This window comes from Nerophis lumbriciformis, linkage group LG09 (assembly GCF_033978685.3).
Source record: "Nerophis lumbriciformis linkage group LG09, RoL_Nlum_v2.1, whole genome shotgun sequence".
Taxonomy (NCBI): domain Eukaryota; kingdom Metazoa; phylum Chordata; class Actinopteri; order Syngnathiformes; family Syngnathidae; genus Nerophis; species Nerophis lumbriciformis.
The window spans coordinates 5,162,501-5,175,561 of record NC_084556.2 but is presented as its reverse complement, the minus strand read 5'-3'; the positions used below and the strand labels follow the sequence as shown (position 1 = coordinate 5,175,561).

Below are 13,061 nucleotides of genomic sequence, written 5' to 3'. Positions count from 1 at the left end.
TCAAAAATATTTGAGAAAGTGGTCTATAACCGACTGAATGGCTTTCTGGAAAAACTAAATATCCTTGTCCCCTCCCAATATGGTTTTCGTAAAAAAAGCACCACCTGTATGGCTATACTCGACCTTTTGGAAAAGGTCAATGACTGTATTGAAGAAGGAAAATGCGGTATTGGCATTTTTTTGGATCTATCCAAGGCCTTTGACACAATAGACTTTGAGATCTTATTGTATAAGCTATATCACTATGGTGTCAGAGGGGTACCTCTCGATTGGTTCCGCTCTTACCTATTCGGAAGGCAGCAATGTGTATGCGTCAATGATCACAATTCACCCTGTATGACCATAAATTATGGGGTTCCCCAGGGATCCATCTTGGGGCCTCTCCTTTTTATCCTATACATAAATGATTTTGTAAACTCCTCCGAAACTTTTCATAAAATAATTTTTGCTGACGATACAAATTTGTTTACCTCACACAGGAGCCTACACGATCTACAAGTAACTGTCAATTCAGAGCTTGTGAAAGTAGATTCCTGGTTCAAATGCAATAAGCTCTCACTTAATGTAAATAAAACAAATTTTATTCTATTTCGTTCTAATAAAAACCGGACAAATACTGAGCACTGCCATATCAACATCAATGGGCAGGAAATACAGAGAGTGTACTCCACAAAATTCCTGGGGGTCATCATTGACGAATACCTCAATTTCAAATGTCACATTAGCCATCTGTTAAACAAATTATCCAAATATGTTGGCCTGTTCTTTCACCTTCGTCATTATCTTCCTCTTTATGCTCTACTCACACTATATAAAACTCTCTTTGAACCACATCTAAACTACTGTAATGTCATCTGGTGTAACACCTTCCCTACCTACCTCCACAAATTAGAATCCATGCAAAAGAAAATCATACGGGCCCTGTCATGGTCCAAGTTTAATGCCCCCACTCGACATCTATTCCATAATTATCATCTCTTAAGACTGACAGAGTTCAATATTTATCAAAATGCTTGTTTAACCTATCAAGTCATTTACAGGCTGAATTTAAGGCTCTGTAGCTTGGTTCCTATCTACCATCCCCAGCATGCCCACAACACTCGTAACTTAGATTTGATATCAGGGAAACATCGTTTACTGGATTGTACCGCTCGAAGTGTTGTATGCAGGGGACCAAAGATTTGGAACCGGCTTAATGAGAACCTCAAGATGCTGTATCCATTCTCCAACTTCAAAAATAAACTAAAAACTTATCTATTAACCACCTATATTTAATTCCTCATGTAGGGTAGACTACTGTTGGGTTTTGCATGGTTGAATGAATGTATGTATGTATGTATGTGTATGCTTGCTTTAGTACTATTATCTTGTGTTAATCATATAGCGTTGTTTTTTGTTTTGTTTTTTGTTGTTGTACTTGCTACCATGTTCCATCATTCCATGTATATTCCATCATTCCATGTATATTCTATCCTCTGGACCCCCTGTCAAAAGCTTATTCTAGCTTATTTGGGGGACCCTTTCACGTACCAACATCTTTAAATGATGATATTTTACTACTATTCTATTTGTTATATGGTATTGTGAATAAACTTGAAACTAGGAAGAGTAAGGTAAAATGAGAAGTCGGAAGAATCCGAAAAGTATAACTTTAGTTTCTGATTTGTGCGTGTTTTTTTTCCTCCGGAAAACAAATTGTTGTGGTCAGTTTGAATGGATCGTTTGATATTTTTGTAGATTATGGCAGTAGTACAGAATTGAGCTAATAAACTAAACAAGACATACAGAACTATAGCAAGACTACTTCAATAATCCAAAAGGAAATAAATAAAATCCATCAGCCACTTAACATTAATCATAGCACAGGACCAGGAGGTATATAAAAAATACAATTACCACTTAAGACGGAATGACTAGATTGACTCAAACTAAAAATAAAAAAGGGAAATTTAATAGAGAAAAATATCAATATCAACTATAATACATTACTATATATAATTTTACATGATCATGCTGTTCAGATATGTTTATAATGTGACATAATTCACTGACAGCAACTGTACTGTTAGAGATGCTACCTCAGTAGAAGCATTTAAGTCCCATCTTTAAACTCATTTGTATACGCCAGGCTTTAAATAGACCCCCCTTTTAGATCAGTTGATCTGCCGTCTCTTTTCTGCTCTGCCACCCTCTCCTGCGGAGAGGTTATTAAGTGACCACAGATGTTCAAAGTCGGGACCCGGGGTGGACCACTCATCTGTGCAAGGTTTCTCATTGTATCCCATTGGGTTGAGTTTTTATATATATATATATATATATATATATATATATATATATATATATATATATATATATATATATATATATATATATGTATGTGTGGGGAAAAATCACAAGATGATTGAGGGAACCCCTCATGAAACAGGTCTGTAGAGATGAAGTAGTCTTGTGATTTTTTCCCACACATACATATATTGCGCTCTACCACGGTATCGAGCACTATTTTTTGGATAATCTTATTAAGACGTATATATATATATATATATATAGCCAGAATTCACTGAAAGTCAAGTATTTCTTATATATATATATATATATATATATATATATATATATATATATATATGTCTTAATAAGGTTATCCAAAAAATAGTGCTCGATACCGTAGTAGAGCGCAATATATGTATGTGTGGGGAAAAAAAATCACAAGACTATTTCATCTCTACAGGCCTGTTTCATGAGGGCGTTCCCTCAATCATCAGGAGATTTTAATGGGAGCATTCACATACCATGGTTTATATAGGGCACAGAGTGGGTGGGTACAGGCTGGCGTAGGGGCGTGGTGATTGGCTCATGTGTTACCTAGGAGGTGTTTCCGTCTGTGGCGGCATGCTGATACAATTTCACTGCGCTTGTTGAGGGATGACAGGTCTGGACGTTATATAATAAACAGTTTCTCTTTCAAGCATAGGTTGCATCTTTTATTACCACTATTGTAAGGTGTGCTGGATGCAAGAATTTGCCATGTTATTGAATATTCAACATTATTGTCTTTGAGGTCCCAAATGTGTTTGCTGAGTTCTGTGGTATTCCGCAGGTTTTGGTTCCTGAAAGAAGCCTTGTGATTGTTCCATCTGGTTTTAAACTCTCCCTCGGTTAATCCTACATATGTGTCGGATGTGTTAATGTCCTTGCGTGTTACCTTAGATTGGTAGACAACTGATGTTTGTAAGCACCCCCCGTTGAGAGGGCAATCAGGTTTCTTGCGGCAGTTGCAGCCTTTGTTGGTTTTGGGGTCGCTCTGTCCGGGGGCCGACGGCTCATTTGCAATTGTTTTGTTGTGGTTTGAGATAATTTGTCGTATATTGTTCATGCAGATGTAGCTCAATTTAATGTTGTTCTTGTTGAATACTTTTCTTAGGGTGTTGCTTTTGGGAAAGTGTTTGTCAATCAGAGTGAGGAATTTGTGGCCAATGTTAGTTGAGACGTTTTTGCTGTATGGGGGGTTGTACCAGATGATGTTGTTTCGTTTTCTGTTCTTTTTTGGTTGGTTTCCTGGCGTGGGTTCATAGGTGAGGATGAAATTGTATCCGCTTTCATCAAGGGCTTTTTGGTACGGGGGGGGGGTTGCTTGGTCAAATTCAGCTTTGCTAGATGACAGCATCGATAGCCTTTTATTAATTCCGGTAGGTATTCTTTTCGTGGTGGTGGGTGGGTGGTTGCTGTCATGGTGCACGTATTGGAGTGTTGTGTCATCCCTCAACAAGCGCAGCGAAATTGTATCAGCATGCCGCCACAGACGGAAACACCTCCTAGGTAACACATGAGCCAATCACCACGCCCCTACGCCAGCCTGTACCCACACACTCTGTGCCCTATATAAACCATGGTATGTGAATGCTCCCATTAAAATCTCCTGATGATTGAGGGAACCCCCTCATGAAACAGGCCTGTAGAGATGAAGTAGTCTTGTGATTTTTTTTTCCCCACACATACATATATATATACACAGGTAAAAGCCAGTAAATTAGAATATTTTGAAAAACTTGATTTATTTCAGTAATTGCATTCAAAAGGTGTAACTTGTACATTATATTTATTCATTGCACACAGACTGATGCATTCAAATGTTTATTTCATTTAATTTTGATGATTTGAAGTGGCAACAAATGAAAATCCAAAATTCCGTGTGTCACAAAATTAGAATATTACTTAAGGCTAATACAAAAAAGGGATTTTTAGAAATGTTGGCCAACTGAAAAGTATGAAAATGAAAAATATGAGCATGTACAATACTCAATACTTGGTTGGAGCTCCTTTTGCCTCAATTACTGCGTTAATGCGGCGTGGCATGGAGTCGATGAGTTTCTGGCACTGCTCAGGTGTTATGAGAGCCCAGGTTGCTCTGATAGTGGCCTTCAACTCTTCTGCGTTTTTGGGTCTGGCATTCTGCATCTTCCTTTTCACAATACCCCACAGATTTTCTATGGGGCTAAGGTCAGGGGAGTTGGCGGGCCAATTTAGAACAGAAATACCATGGTCCGTAAACCAGGCACGGATAGATTTTGCGCTGTGTGCAGGTGCCAAGTCCTGTTGGAACTTGAAATCTCCATCTCCATAGAGCAGGTCAGCAGCAGGAAGCATGAAGTGCTCTAAAACTTGCTGGTAGACGGCTGCGTTGACCCTGGATCTCAGGAAACAGAGTGGACCGACACCAGCAGATGACATGGCACCCCAAACCATCTCTGATGGTGGAAACTTTACACTAGACTTCAGGCAACGTGGATCCTGTGCCTCTCCTGTCTTCCTCCAGACTCTGGGACCTCGATTTCCAAAGGAAATGCAAAATTTGCATGGTCGGGTGATGGTTTGGGGTGCCATGTCATCTGCTGGTGTCGGTCCACTCTGTTTCCTGAGATCCAGGGTCAACGCAGCCGTCTACCAGCAAGTTTTAGAGCACTTCATGCTTCCTGCTGCTGACCTGCTCTATGGAGATGGAGATTTCAAGTTCCAACAGGACTTGGCGCCTGCACACAGCGCAAAATCTACCCGTGCCTGGTTTACGGACCATGGTATTTCTGTTCTAAATTGGCCCGCCAACTCCCCTGACCTTAGCCCCATAGAAAATCTGTGGGGTATTGTGAAAAGGAAGATGCAGAATGCCAGACCCAAAAACGCAGAAGAGTTGAAGGCCACTATCAGAGCAACCTGGGCTCTCATAACACCTGAGCAGTGCCAGAAACTCATCGACTCCATGCCACGCCGCATTAACGCAGTAATTGAGGCAAAAGGAGCTCCAACCAAGTATTGAGTATTTTACATGCTCATATTTTTCATTTTCATACTTTTCAGTTGGCCAACATTTCTAAAAATCCCTTTTTTGTATTAGCCTTAAGTAATATTCTAATTTTGTGACACACGGAATTTTGGATTTTCATTTGTTGCCACTTCAAATCATCAAAATTAAATGAAATAAACATTTGAATGCATCAGTCTGTGTGCAATGAATAAATATAATGTACAAGTTACACCTTTTGAATGCAATTACTGAAATAAATCAAGTTTTTCAAAATATTCTAATTTACTGGCTTTTACCTGTATATATATATATATATATATATATATACACATATATGAAATACTTGACTTGGTGAATTCTAGCTGTAAATATACTCCCCTCTTAGCCACGCCCCTAACCACGCCCCCGCCCCACCCCCCGAAATCGGAGGTCTCAAGGTTGGCAAGTATGCCCCAGTGCAATATTTAAATTTTGTGTACATTTAAATTACTTTGATCCACATCTTGTAACTGCTACCATTGATTGTTTGATTTTAAAAAAATTATACAAAAACTATAATAACGTGCCAGTTTTCTGAACGACTCTTCCAAAGGAACGACTCCTGAATCTCCGGCTCCCTAGAGAGTCATGAATCCCATCTCTTGTCATTTTACTGCAGCTTAGCTACATTTATTTCTCTGGTGGGTACCTTTACATTTAATGCAGAATAACTTACATTTTACAAGTAGCTTGGTTATTAGCAGCGTTCCTCACTGATTCAGTATCTTACAGCGTCTCATTTCAAACTAGTGTAAATCTGAAATATTGCACTCTTCACGCCTCTCTATTCCTCTCTAGCCAGCAACTGTGCCGATTAATTGAAGCCATTTGACGCTCTTCCTTTAAAATGTACCAGGCCGTCCTGTTTTGTACACAAATAAACTTACCTTTGTTACGAAGTATGAGCCGTCTTGAGGGGTAAAAGCTTTCAAAGTCATCCACACATGTTTATTTACATGCCGGCATCTTTATCCCGGAAATGAAAGGCATTCACTTCCGGATTGTGTTGTTCTTCGTTGCCAAAATTGAATGGCAGAATTATTGTACTGCGCCCTCTAAGGCACCGGAATGCAACTACACACACCTTATGTTCAAACAGACGTTTGATATAATTCGGGATTCGACTATTTTTATCTTTTTTTTTAAATCCACATGCTTTAATATAAGGTTGGCTATTTTGTTGTGTTTTTATGTTATTTCTGAAATAAAAAATACAAAAATATCAATTAAATGTATCAATTTGAAAATGTTCCATCCATCCATCTTCTTCCGCTTATCCGAGGTCGGGTCGCGGGGGCAGCAGCCTAAGCAGGGAAGCCCAGACTTCCCTCTCCCCAGCCACTTCGTCCAGCTCCTCCCGGGGGATCCCGAGGCGTTCCCAGGCCAGCCGGGAGACATAGTCTTCCCAACGTGTCCTGGGTCTTCCTCGTGGCCTCCTACCGGTCGGACATGCCCTAAACACCTCCTTAGGGAGGCGCTCGGGTGGCATCCTGACCAGATGCCCGAACCACCTCATCTGGCTCCTCTCAATGTGGAGGAGCAGCGGCTTTACTTTGAGCTCCCCCCGGATGACAGAGCTTCTCACCCTATCTCTAAGGGAGAGCCCCGCCACCCGGCGGAGGAAACTCATTTCGGCCGCTTGTACCCGTGATCTTGTCCTTTCGGTCATAACCCAAAGCTCATGACCATAGGTGAGGATGGGAACGTAGATCGACCGGTAAATTGAGAGCTTTGCCTTCCGGCTCAGCTCCTTCTTCACCACAACGGATCGATACAGCGTCCGCATTACTGAAGACGCCGCACCGATCCGCCTGTCGATCTCACGATCCACTCTTCCCTCACTCGTGAACAAGACTCCGAGGTACTTGAACTCCTCCACTTGGGGTAAGATCTCCTCCCCAACCCGGAGATGGCACTCCACCCTTTTCCGGGCGAGAACCATGGACTCGGACTTGGAGGTGCTGATTCTCATCCCAGTCGCTTCACACTCAGCTGCGAACCGATCCAGTGAGAGCTGAAGATCCTGGCCAGATGAAGCCATCAGGACCAAATCATCTGCAAAAAGCAGAGACCTAATCCTGCAGCCACCAAACCGGATCCCCTCAACGCCTTGACTGCGCCTAGAAATTCTGTCCATAAAAGTTATGAACAGAATCGGTGACAAAGGGCAGCCTTGGCGGAGTCCAACCCTCACCGGAAACGTGTCCGACTTACTGCCGGCAATGCGAACCAAGCTCTGACACTGATCATACAGGGAGCGGACCGCCACAATCAGACAGTCCGAAACCCCATACTCTCTGAGCACTCCCCACAGGACTTCCCGAGGGACACGGTCGAATGCCTTCTCCAAGTCCACAAAACACATGTAGACTGGTTGGGCAAACTCCCATGCACCCTCAAGGACCCTGCCGAGAGTATAGAGCTGGTCCACAGTTCCACGACCAGGACGAAAACCACACTGTTCCTCCTGAATCCGAGGTTCGACTATCCGGCGTAGCCTCCTCTCCAGTACACCTGAATAGACCTTACCGGGAAGGCTGAGGAGTGTGATCCCACGATAGTTAGAACACACCCTCCGGTTCCCCTTTTTAAAGAGAGGAACCACCACCCCGGTCTGCCAATCCAGAGGTACTGCCCCCGATGTCCACGCGATGCTGCAGAGTCTTGTCAACCAAGACAGCCCTACAGCATCCAGAGCCTTAAGGAACTCCGGGCGGATCTCATCCACCCCCGGGGCCTTGCCACCGAGGAGCTTTTTAACTACCTCAGCAACCTCAGCCCCAGAAATAGGAGAGCCCACCACAGATTCCTCCTTGAAAATGTTACCATGTTTAAACATGTAAATATGTCTATGCTTACATGTAGTCATATTTTGTGCAATATTTCATACATAGATACACCAATTTATGCAATGCTCTATGTGTAAACACATCTGTTAATGATAACTCGTCTCGATTACTGTAACGTATTATTTTCGGGTCTCCCTATGTCTAGCATTAAAAGATTACAGTTGGTACAAAATGCGGCTGCTAGACTTTTGACAAGAACAAGAAAGTTTGATCATATTACGCCTATACTGGCTCACCTGCACTGGCTTCCTGTGCACTTAAGATGCGACTTTAAGGTTTTACTACTTACGTATAAAATACTACACGGTCTAGCTCCAGTCTATCTTACCGATTGTATTGTACCATATGTCCCGGCAAGAAATCAATCTTTATTTATATATCAATCAATCAATCTTTATTTATATTGCCCTAAATCACAAGTGTCTCAAAGGGCTGCACAAGCCACAACGACATCCTCGGTACAAAGCCCACATACGGGCAAGGAAAAACTCACCCCAGTGGGACGTCGATGTGAATGACTATGAGAAACCTTGGAGAGGACCGCATATGTGGGTAACCCCCCCCCCCCCTCTAGGGGAGACCGAAAGCAATGGATGTCGAGTGGGTCTGACATAATATTGTAAGAGTCCAGTCCATAGTGGGGCCAGCAGGACACCATCCCGAGCGGAGACGGGTCAGCAGCGTAGAGATGTTCCCAGCCGATGCACAGGCGAGCGGTCCACCCCGGGTCCCGACTCTGGACAGCCAGCACTTCATCCATGGCCACCGGACCTGTGCCCCCCCCCCCCCCCCCCCTCAAGGAAAAGGGGAGCAGAGGAGAAAAGAAAAGAAACGGCAGATCAACTGGTCCAACAGGGGGGCTATTTAAAGGCTAGAGTATACAAATGAGTTTTAAGATGGGACTTAAATGCTTCTACTGAGGTAGCATCTCTAATTGTTACCGGGAGGGCATTCCATAGTACTGGAGCCCGAATAGAAAACGCTCTATAGCCCGCAGACTTTTTTTGGGCTCTGGGAATCACTAATAAGCCGGAGTTCTTTGAACGCAGATTTCTTGCTGGGACATATGGTACAATGCAATCGACAAGATAGGACGGAGCTAGACCGTGTAGTATTTTATACGTAAGTAGTAAAACCTTAAAGTCACTTCTTAAGTGCACAGGAAGCCAGTGCAGGTGAGCCAGTATAGGCGTAATATGATCAAACTTTCTTGTTCTTGTCAAAAGTCTAGCAGCCGCATTTTGTACCAACTGTAATTTTTTTAATGCTAGACATAGGGAGACCCGAAAATAATACGTTACAGTAGTCGAGACGAGACGTAACGAACGCATGAATAATGATCTCAGCGTCGCTAGTGGATAAAATAGAACGAATTTTAGCGATATTACGGAGATGAAAGAAGGCCGTTTTAGTAACACTCTTAATGTGTGATTCAAACGAGAGAGTTGGGTCGAAGATAATACCCAGATTCTTTACTGATTCGCCTTGTGTAATTGTTTGGTTGTCAAATGTTAAGGTGGTATTATTAAATAAATGTCGGTGTTTAGCAGGACCGATAATCAGCATTTCCGTTTTCTTGGCGTTGAGTTGCAAGAAGTTAGCGGACATCCAATGTTTAATTTCATTAAGACACGCCTCCAGCTGACTACAATCCGGCGTGTTGGTCAGCTTTAGGGGCATGTAGAGTTGGGTGTCATCAGCATAGCAATGAAAGCTAACACCGTATTTGCGTATGATGTCGCCTAGCGGCAGCATGTAAATACTAAAGAGTGCAGGGCCAAGAACCGAACCCTGAGGAACTCCGCACGTTACCTTAACATAGTCAGAGGTCACATTATTATGGGAGACGCATTGCATCCTGTCAGTAAGATAAGAGTTAAACCACGACAAGGCTAAGTCTGACATACCAATACGTGTTTTGATACGCTCTAATAAAATATTATGATCGACGTTCAAAGAACTCCGGGTTATTAGTGATTCCCAGAGCCCCAAAAAAGTCTGCGGGCTGTAGAGCGTTTTCTATTCGGGCTCCAGCACTATGGAATGCCCTCCCGGTAACAATTAGAGATGCTACCTCAGTAGAAGCATTTAAGTCCCATCTCAAAACTCATTTGTATACTCTAGCCTTTGAATAGCCCCCCTTTTTTAGACCAGTTGATCTGCCGTTTCTTTTCTTTTCTCCTCTGCTCCCCCCTATCCCTTGTGGAGGGGAAGACACACAGATCCGGTGGCCATGGATGGGGTGCTGGCTGTCCGGGGTCGGGACCCGGGGTGGACCGCTCGCCTGTATATCGGTTGGGAACATCTCTGCGCTGCTGACCCGTCTCCGCTCGGGATGGTTTCCTGCTGACCCCACTGTGGACTGGACTCTTACTGTTATGCTGGATCCACTATGGACTGGACTCTCACAATATTATGTTAGACCCACTCGACATCCATTGCATTCGGTCTCCCTAGAGGGGGGGGGGGGGGGGGGGGGGGTTACCCACATATGCGGTCCTCTCCAAGGTTTCTCATAGTCATTCACATCGACGTCCCACTGGGGTGAGTTTTTCCTTGCCCTTATGTGGGCTATACCGAGGATGTCGTTGTGGCTTGTGCAGCCCTTTGAGACACTTGTGATTTAGGGCTATATAAATAAACATTGATTGATTGATTGAACTACTTGTGCAATAGGGCTCTGAGCAATAACACCAGCAATGTAACTTATATGCAATAAATTAGCACACTTACACTTTAGCACTACGGTACTTCTCTACTTCATGCACTAGAACTAGCATGGTGACTGTATTATTGATCCGTCCTAAGCTAAGGTCATGCAGCAACCTTTTGTTTTATACGGGTCTTATATTTACTTTTTTTTTATCTATATCTGAATGTGTGTATTTTATTGTACTCTTTATGTCTGATGTTGTTCAAATTTAATAGCAGCAACACATTGCAAAAACGTTGTCACAGGGGCATTTTTACCACTGTGTTACATGGCCTTTCCTTTTAACAACACTCAGTAAACGTTTGGGAACTGAGAGCAATTTTTGAAGCTTTTCAGGTGGAATTCTTTCCCATTCTTGCTTGATGTACAGCTTAAGTTGTTCAGCGGTCCGGGGGTCTCCGTTGTGGTAGGTTTCATAATGCGCCACACATTTTCAATGGGAGAAAGGTCTGGACTACAGGCAGGCCAGTCTAGTACCTGCACTCTTTTACTATGACGCAACGCTGTTGTAACACGTGGCTTGGCATTGTCTTGCTGAAATAAGCAGGGGCGTCCATGATAACATTGCTTGGGTGGCAACATATGTTGCTCCAAAACCTGTATGTACCTTTCAGCATTAATGTGTAAGTTACCCATGCCTTGAGCACTAATACACCCCCATACCATCACAGATGCTGGCTTTTGAACTTTGCGCCTATAACAATCTGGATGGTTCTTTTCCTCTTTGTTCCGGAGGACACAACGTCCACAGTTTCCAAAAACAATTTGAAATGTGGACTCGTCACACCACAGAACACTTTTCCACTCTGCGTCAGTCCATCTTAGATGAGCTCGGGCCCAGCGAAGCCGGCGGCGTTTCCGGGTGTTGTTGATAAATGGCTTTCGCTTTGCATAGTAGAGTTTTAACATGTACTTACAGATGTAGCGACCAACTGTAGTTACTGACAGTGGTTTTCTGAAGTGTTCCTGAGCACATGTGGTGATATCCTTTACACACCGATATCTCTTTTTGATGCAGTACCGCCTGAGGGGTCGAAGGTCCGTAATATCATCGCTTACGTGCAGTGATTTCTCCAGATTCTCTGAACCTTTTGATATTACGGACCGTAGATGGTTGAAATCCCCAAATTCCTTGCAATGGCTGGTTGAGAAATGTTGTTCTTAAACAAATTGCTGAGGCTTTTTTTTTGACAAAGTGGTGACCCTCGCCCCATCCTTGCTTGTGAATGACTGAGCATTTCATGGAAGCTGCTTTTATACCCAATCATGGCACCCACCTGTTCCCAATTAGCCTGTTCACCTGTGGGATGTTCCAAATACGTGTTTGATGAGCATGCCTCAACTTTTTCAGTCTTTTTTGAAACATGTGAAAATTCATCAAATTCCAAATGAGCTAATATTTGCAAAAAATAACGTTTTCCAGTTTCGACCGTTAAGTATCTTGTCTTTGCGGTCTATTCAATTGAATATAGTTTGAAAAGGATTTGAGAATCATTGTATTCTGTTTTTATTTACCATTTACACCAGTGGTCCCCAACCACCGGGCCGCCGCACAAGAACTTTTTTTTTTTTTTTAAATAAATATATATATTTTTTTTAATTAAATCAACATAAAAAACACAAGATACACTTACAATTAGTGCACCAACCCAAAAAAACTCCCTCCCTTATTTACACTCATTCGCACAAAAGGGTTGTTTCTTTCTGTTATTAATATTTGTGGCTCCTATATTATATATCAATAAAGATCAATATACAGTCTGCAGGGATACAGTCCGTAAGCACACATGATTGTATTTTTTTTATGTCAGTGCAGCTTGGAGGCCATCTTTTGCGGAGTATAACTAGATTAGTGTGACGACAAGAGGGGTGTTTTCCAGAGGTGTGGACTCGAGTCACATGACTTGGACTCGAGTCAGACTCGAGTCATGAATTTGATGACTTTAGACTCGACTTGACAAAATGTAAAAAGACTTGCAACTCGACTTAGACTTTAACATCAATGACTTGTGACTTCACTTGGACTTGAGCCTTTTGAATTGACATGACTTGACATGACTTGCTACTTTCCCCAAAACCCAAAGATGAAAAAGTTATTCGGGAGCGCTCCGTATTTTTCATTGTGTACTTGTCTATCAGCGTTGCGTGTGTCAGCTGGTGT

The 13,061-nt window shown here is 42.7% G+C and overlaps 1 protein-coding gene across 3 annotated transcripts in view; it reads right to left on the bottom strand.

The window, feature by feature from the left end:
• Positions 1–13,061, bottom strand: part of rcc1l (RCC1 like) — a 192,218-nt gene that overhangs the window by 65,927 nt on the left and 113,230 nt on the right. Inside the window, exon 1 of one of the 3 annotated variants that reach the window (XM_061962746.2) lies at positions 6,226–6,380. The exons of the other annotated variants lie outside the window; for them this stretch is intronic. The gene's annotated coding sequence lies outside the window, so the exon portion shown is untranslated. Of the gene's footprint in view, positions 1–6,225; positions 6,381–13,061 lie in introns of those variants that run through there. 3 annotated transcript variants of the gene reach the window in all.